The following is a 6,000-nucleotide window of genomic DNA, read 5'->3' on the forward strand; positions in this document are numbered from 1 at the left end:
CGGAGAGGGGAGAGGGGTCAGGAGGTGCGGGGTGCGCGGCGGCAGCGGGTGTCTCACCGGCCGGCGAGAACTTGACAGCAGGCTCCGGTGTCCAGCACAGCCCTTCCCTCCCCAGCTCCTGCCGGCAGGCACCTGCGCTCACCCCGCTGCCGGCTCTCGCGACCCCTCGGGGAGGCTAACATGCGCCCCACAAGGTCGACGTTCACCTCTACCTTCCTCGTCTTCTTCCAAGCAAACGGGAAGCTCTCTGGGATGTCAACGCCCGGCAATACCCGAGCGGGAACCTTTTCTTCCCTGACATCTGTCAAACCCGGAGCTGAAGCCAGGCTCGCTGCGCCCTCCGCGGAGCTCTGGTGCTCCAAGGCCGGCCGGCACCCGGGCTCCGGGCGACATCCCCACGCCGACGCGCACCTGCCCGCAGACCCACGGGGCATCCTTGACGGCCGCCCAGGACCTGGACGGCACAGGCCCACGGAAGTTCGCAGGCTGGGGTCGGCCCCCGTGCCGGCCGGGGATTCCCGGGTGCAGCGCCAGCCCTGGCTACACGGCCGAAGGGGCGGGCGGACTTGGACTCCCCAAGCCCGACGGAGACGCCCTCCCCGCCCCCACCCAGCCTCGCGGGCTCCCGAAAGGGAAGTGAAGCGGCAAGGAAGGGCAGACGCGGCACCGTTCGCCCAACGCCCTTGGGGAGCAGCCGCCAGGCATGGTCCCCTCGGGGATCCCCGAAGCTCCCGGGGATACATCTAGAAGTCCTCCTCGGCCCAGTCACTGCCCCCAAGTGCAGAGCTATCCCTTTAAGAGGCAGCTAGCTGCCCCCTCCCCCCGCCAGGTAGCGATGCCCGCGGAAGGGCGGTGGGTACTCCAGCGGACACTTTCCCGGCCCCTTTAAGGGTTCCTGCGGCACCTCTGCCTGCCCTAGCCCGCAGCGGCAGCCCCCGCGAGAAGGATGGGGGCGGACGGGCGCGGCGCCTTTAAGGGGCGCAGCCTCCCCGCGGCCCGGGTGGGGGCAGGGAGCGGTCACGGGCCCTTTAAGGCCGGCAGCTGGCACGTCGGGCAGGGTTCTTCGGCGGCCGGGTTGCCCCCGGGGCGGCCGCAGGGGCGCAGCGCCCGCAAGGGTGCTAACGGCCCCCGACGGGGTGCGCGGGATCGCGCCGCTGGCCGCCGCCGGCCTGACACTCACCGTGGCTCGCCGGGAGCGCCCGCGCCCGCGCCCGCACTCGGATCCCGCGGCGGCGGCGGCGGTGAGTCCGGCGCGGGTAAACAGGCACCTCCGTCCCTGACCTACTTTCTGCCTTCCCTAAATGTCGCACCACTAACCTACTTTCCGACCAATCCGCTCCCCGCCGGCCCAGGCCCGGCCCCCCGCCCACCAATCGCTGTGCCCAACCCCCCTTCCCCGCCCACCAATGGAGGAGCCGCGGAGCCCGGATACCTGCCTCTTCCCGCCAGCCAATCCGAACGCCCGAAGGGAGCCGGTCCCGGCGGCCGCCCCCAGCCAATCCGCGCGCGGCTCGGCAACCCGCTGGCCAGTTGTGTGGCGGCTAGAGAGGCCGCTGACCAATGGCGAGGCGGCGGGGGCCGGTTTACCTGCTACTTTCCTGCCACCAATCATTTGGCGCACAGGAGCGCACGCCCCGAGGAGAGGACCAATCCGCGCGCGCTCCCTGGTTTCCTCGCCCCTGCCCTCTCCCTTTCCCCTCAGGTCTCCCACTAGCCGCGGCCACTGCGGTGCCCGAGCCGCGCTCCTCAGGGTCGCCTGGGATGTCCCTCTTCTCTGGGTCCCCTGCCGGCTGGCGTCTGGCCGCCCGCCCTCACCCCTCCTTCTTCTCCACTCCGGACATTCAGACGAAAAGCAGCAGTTCCTTACTCCCTCCCTCCCTCCGGCTCCATCTAGGAAACCAATTTTAGGAACGTTGAGTGCCAGACCCTTCCTAAAACCCCTGGTTTGCCAAAGTCTAAACGAGAGAACGAATACTTAGTATTTCTAGAAGGCATTTCCACCCCGAGGACTGCAAGTGTTCTCACGTTCTTTGCGTTCGTCATGACCTCCAAGTGTCCCACTGGAGCTGTCATTCCCGTAGTTCCAAAGAGAATACTCGAGCGCGGAACGATTCCATTGCATTTCCTTCCAGTAGCCAGGTTTTGACCACTTACTGAGGGGTAGACACCAGCTCCGCGGCAGCGCTCTCTGCTGCAAAAAGCTGTCTACGGAGCAAGACGGAAGGAAACAGTTACAGAAAATAAAAATTTCATAACGACATGCGACTCGGTTGCTGAGAGGACAGAGAAAGTGACTTATTTTTGAATCTCAGGCACTTTGTAGAGGGCCTTTAGCACAAAGAACTCCCAGCTCTTCCAGATGTTAAACTCCCTGAATAGAAGGACAGCGTCTTCTTTTTCGTTATCCATCATGCCAGCTCTCCTTTAGCGCCTGCTGGGGTAGGGTGGAGTGGTGGGGGCGGGGCTGGCACCCAGCAAGTGCACCATAAATATCTGTTGGCTGGATACATGAACAAATGGAATTAAATAAATTGGCCTAATTCTGTTACCCAGACTGGCCCCCGTGACTCTAGACTTCTAGCCTGGTAAGTTCCTTGAACACAGACACTGCGTTTTTTAATCTTTGTAACACCATTGCCCATCCCCAGCTCATTGACAGGCACGGAGTGCCCAGTATGTGCTTGTGGTCTGAATGCTGACTGTTTTCTAGGTCAAGCAACTCCGTCGGTAGCTTGCTATTTTTCCTAAGTTTACACGCAGATGGAATCTTATAGCTCCTTTGTCTCTGCCCCCATTTCATGAGGAGATCACTCTAGGTAAGTGGGACTTAAGCGAAGCACTTGACAAGATATCATGGACAAGATGAAGAAAGATGGGCTGGATGCTAGTATCATTAATTGGACTAATAACTGGTTAAGTAACCATAACCTAAAGATGCTGATTAATGAGTCCACGTTGACCAAAAAGAAGATTGCAGGGAGTCAACATTCCAGCAGCACCTGCTACGTACCAGACACTGTGCTAAGTACTTTCCCCTCATGTTCTCCCTTAATCTTTATAACCACACTATGAGGAAGCTTTTATTGCCCCACTTTACGGATGGGGAAACTGAAACTCAGAATTTAGCTAGCTGGCCAAAGGTCACACAGTAGGTGGCAGAGCCATGATTCAAACCAGACTTTTTATTTCAAAGCCTCTATACCACACCAGTTACCCTCAGAATGACAGAAGCCTCTCTCCCAGGTCCAGACATCAGAACTTTTATCAGTGTCCTGAAGGAAAATCCAGAAGATTCGCATCACATGTCCAGATGACACAAAGCCAGGAGGGGAAGAGACGCTATTACACAAACCACATACAATATTGGAGCAGTGGGCTGACTCTAACAGGGGTAAATGTGGAGTCCCACCCTGTGTGAAGCCAGCCGGAGGCAGAGGTGTCTTAGATGCTTATAGGAGCAAGATAAAGGGTCTTAGGTGACAAATAATCTGAGTCCACAGTGAATTGTGGCTGCCAAAATAAATAAACGCTCTTAGGCTGCATCAATGGAAGTCTGACATGTAAAGCAAGATAGGTGTTATTGTGCTGCCCAGTGTTGGTCAGTACCCACATGAAGTATTGTCTGCAGTTAAGACTTGGCAGAAAGAAATTATCTACATGCACAAGTAGAGGGACCAGGATGTAAAGAGCCTAGAAATTATGTCATATGAGGAAATATTAAAGGAAGCAGAAGGTTTTGCCCCGGGGTACAAGGTAACTGTCTTGATATATGTGAAGAACTGTCAAATAGAAGAGAAATTAAACTTATACTTCAGGGCCTTCAGGGGTTGAAGGAGAACCTGTGGGTAGAAACTCTAGAATGAATTAATATGAACAATTTTCTAACAGCTAGAGCCTTGATTAATTGAGTTGCTTGTCACAAAAAAATGTCCAAGTGAGAACTGGATTACCATGCAGTGGGAGGGGGGCTGAAATAGGTGTCTTTTTGGACTCCCTTCCTCTGAGATTCTCATCTTGTACCCTGGCTTTCCTCTTTTAAAGGTTATCACCCTGCCTTATCCTACCCTCAGTGGCCAAGCAACTGTCTTCCCTCGTGCACCTGTTTTTCCCTATGTAATTACACCTTTCTTTGTGTTTCTCTCTGTTGGAGATCCCAAACACCTCCTTCCACTACTACCTAACTTCCCTTTTCTTTTCTACTTTCCAGTAGAAAAGAACTTTCAATTCTTAGGGCATTGCTAAGGTCAAAATATTGTCCTCAATGTAAATTTTACTGGGCATGAGTAGAATCATGTCGATAAAAGGAAGATAAGAGAGAGCATTTATTTGCACCCACTGTGTACCAGATGCTTTAAATACATTATTTAATATAATCCTCACGTTAACCCTAGCAGTTGATATGCTTGCCCTCCACACTTGCAAGCTGGATGACTTTTATCAAATTGCTTAACCTCTTTGTACCTCAGTTTCCTCATCTGTAAAAGGGGGATAATCTAGTATATACTTCATAGGGCTGTTATAAGAGTTCAATGTGATGATAGATGGAAAGCCCTTAACACAGTGCCTGGCATACAGTCAAGATGTGACACATATTAGGTATCACTCTTAACAATTCTATGAAATAGATATTTCTTGCTCCCGTTTTACAGATGAAGTTAGTGAGGATAAAGTAGTATCTACAAGTATAATCTACAGTAGTTTCCCTGACTCTGATCCAATGATTGGATCCATTAGAATTATCTGGGGAGTTTTAAAAAATACAGACTTCTGAGTCCTGTTCTGGAAGATTCTGATTGCGTTTCTTTGGGATTTGACATTGAATGGTTTGATCTGTTAACCAAGGTTGACATCTGGGTGTACAAAAGATGGGAATTAAAAAAAAAATCAGGCATTAATGAGTTAACCAGTGTTTATAGCTTTTTCAGCTGCTTTTGAAAATACTTTCCTTGGCTCTTTTTTTAATGGGATGGCCATAGCAGCTCAGAATGGGAGAGCAGCAATACCTCATTTGGAATGTGTCCTAGACTGTGTAATTAGGCTTTAGACTAGATCTTGCTTGCAGACATGGCCAAGATTCCAAAGATCTTGGTGCTCAGATGTGAAAGGGGCTTTTCCGTTTGGCTAGAGGAAGCTAAAGCACCAGTGGCCACATGGCTTCTCAACAGAAGCTCTGAAGAACAGATAGACACTGTCTTCAAAAAACTGGCATCAATTTTGCCCTGCTTCACTGGGATGAGCAGACTAGAGTTCACTTTCTGGAGAATATAAAAGAAAAAGAAGAATCCATTCTAGTTAGTATAGCAAAGTGAAGTGTTCAGGCAAGCCATTTCAGAAATGCATTCGCTCAAAAAAATTTACAATATGCTTTTGAAAAAGAAAAGAAGGGATAGATTGGGGGAATTTGATCTCATACATTATCAAAGTGTACTATTAAACTGTGGTAATAAAATAGTCTGGTATTGGTATAGAAACAGACCAATAGATGAATTAAAAGGCATAGCATCCAGAAACAGACCCAAAGTATAGGAAAATTGAATTATAAAGTGAATTTTAAAGGATTGGGAAGAAGATGGATTTTTCAATAAATGCTATTGAAACAATTAGCTAGCCATAGGGAAACACATAAAATTTGCGCCCTACCCTGTACTTACATTAAAACATAAACCATAGGAAAAGAGAATTTAAGTGCGTATAATCAAACCTATAAAAACACTAGAAAAAAATACGAGTAGAAGTTCTATAATCTTGAAAGGCCCATCTAAGCATAACACAAAATCCAGAGGCCATGAAAATAAAGGTGGATTTCATACATGCACACACATGCACTCTCCATATAAACAAAATAAAGGAACACTAGCATGCAGGCCCCATACCACATTATTAATGCACCATATACACATTCCAGTTAATAAGTCAGCAGCTGGCATGGTGAGATGTAAGCAGTGATGTCATTTAACCTGTCATTGATAGAAGACTTACTCCTTATAAAGAGCTATTCCT

At 50.6% G+C, this 6,000-nt stretch overlaps 1 protein-coding gene across 12 annotated transcripts in view; it reads right to left on the reverse strand.

Moving 5' to 3' along the window:
- The window catches only part of BMAL1 (basic helix-loop-helix ARNT like 1), a 109,427-nt gene extending 108,037 nt beyond the window's left edge, over positions 1-1,390 (reverse strand). For 9 of the 12 annotated variants that reach the window (XM_054523823.2, XM_063727945.1, XM_054523822.2 and 6 more), the window contains exon 1: positions 1,181-1,313. The gene's annotated coding sequence lies outside the window, so the exon portion shown is untranslated. Of the gene's footprint in view, positions 1-1,180 lie in introns of all 12 variants that reach the window. The other 3 variants (XM_009246565.4, XM_024254600.3, XM_009246567.4) reach the window with 3 other exon arrangements.
- Between the last annotated feature and the right edge of the window lie 4,610 nt (positions 1,391-6,000).

This window comes from Pongo abelii, chromosome 9 (genome assembly GCF_028885655.2).
Source record: "Pongo abelii isolate AG06213 chromosome 9, NHGRI_mPonAbe1-v2.0_pri, whole genome shotgun sequence".
NCBI lineage: Eukaryota > Metazoa > Chordata > Mammalia > Primates > Hominidae > Pongo > Pongo abelii.